Source organism: Orycteropus afer, unplaced genomic scaffold (genome assembly GCF_000298275.1).
Source record: "Orycteropus afer afer isolate SDZICR_OR568_19922 unplaced genomic scaffold, OryAfe1.0 scaffold00097, whole genome shotgun sequence".
Classification (NCBI taxonomy): Eukaryota; Metazoa; Chordata; class Mammalia; order Tubulidentata; family Orycteropodidae; genus Orycteropus; species Orycteropus afer.
Window position 1 is genome coordinate 9,052,390 of NW_006921684.1, and position 1,139 is coordinate 9,053,528.

A 1,139-nucleotide genomic window follows, 5' to 3' on the forward strand; every position below is an offset into this window, starting at 1 on the left:
TAGTGATACTGCCTTGGAAACCCAAGGAGGGGTCGCTATGAGTTGGGTCCGACTCGATGGCACATAACAACAACAACAACAACTAGACAAAGGGTACAGACTAAAAAGGAGTTTGGAGAATAGAAGGTTGTCTGATAATGGGGAGCTTGGATGAGCCAGTATCTTAGGTCTCAAGATATTCTCAGGGGAGAAGGCAGTGGTCAAAGTGGCCAAAGTGACCAGGAGTGGTAGATCTGGGGTATCCAGAGAAAAGAGAATAAATACTAAGTGTAGCTAGCACAGGTTTGTTTAACAGGGAGTGCCTGCCCCACCTCAAAGCAATAATTCAACACAAGACAAAACAAACAAAAAGTGTACAAAGTATCTTCAGGGCGAGGGTACCAATTTCTCACTCCTGGTATAAGACATCAATGTGTGATTAGACCTACAACAAATATTTATTATGGGCCTTCTACTTCTAAGCAGATCTTACTAGCAGCTAAAGGCAGAACTTGGAGAGGGAGGGAGGACAAAAAGAAGACATGTAACAAACACCACCACCATTTATAGTAAGCTCATCATATGCTAGGCACGGAAGTGTTTTCCATGTATTTTCTTATTTAATCCTCATAACAGCCTATAAGGTAAGAACTATAATGATCTCCATGTTATAGATATGGAAACAGAGGCACAGAGATGTTTAGTCTCTCACAGCTAGTTAAATGGAGGAGCCAGATGGCAGACTAGTTTCAATCTAGAGACTCTGCCCTTAAGCCATAATGGATAGACTAAAACCTAAAAACCAAATTCACTGCCATCAAGTCCATTACAACTCACAGTGATCTCCATTGGGTTTCCAAGGCTGTAAATCTTTACAGAATCATACTGCCTCATCTTTCTCCTGAAGTTCGAACCACCAACATTTTGGTTAGCAACTGAATGGTTAACCACTACACCACCACAGCTCACTACAATACAGTTAGAGACATAATAAAGTTGTGAGAGTAAATGAGGTTGGCAAAGATAAGCATATATCAAAGGAGATGATAAGGTTGGAACCTCAATTAATATCCATATCTAAGTGGAGCTCTGGTAGCATAGTGGCTAAAGCACTTGACTGCTAACCAGAAGGCTGGAGGTTCAAACCCACCAGCCACTCC

The 1,139-nt window shown here is 41.6% G+C and overlaps 1 pseudogene; it reads right to left on the reverse strand.

Moving 5' to 3' along the window:
- LOC103198591 overlaps nucleotides 1-1,139 on the reverse strand; it is a 28,730-nt pseudogene that overhangs the window by 27,143 nt on the left and 448 nt on the right.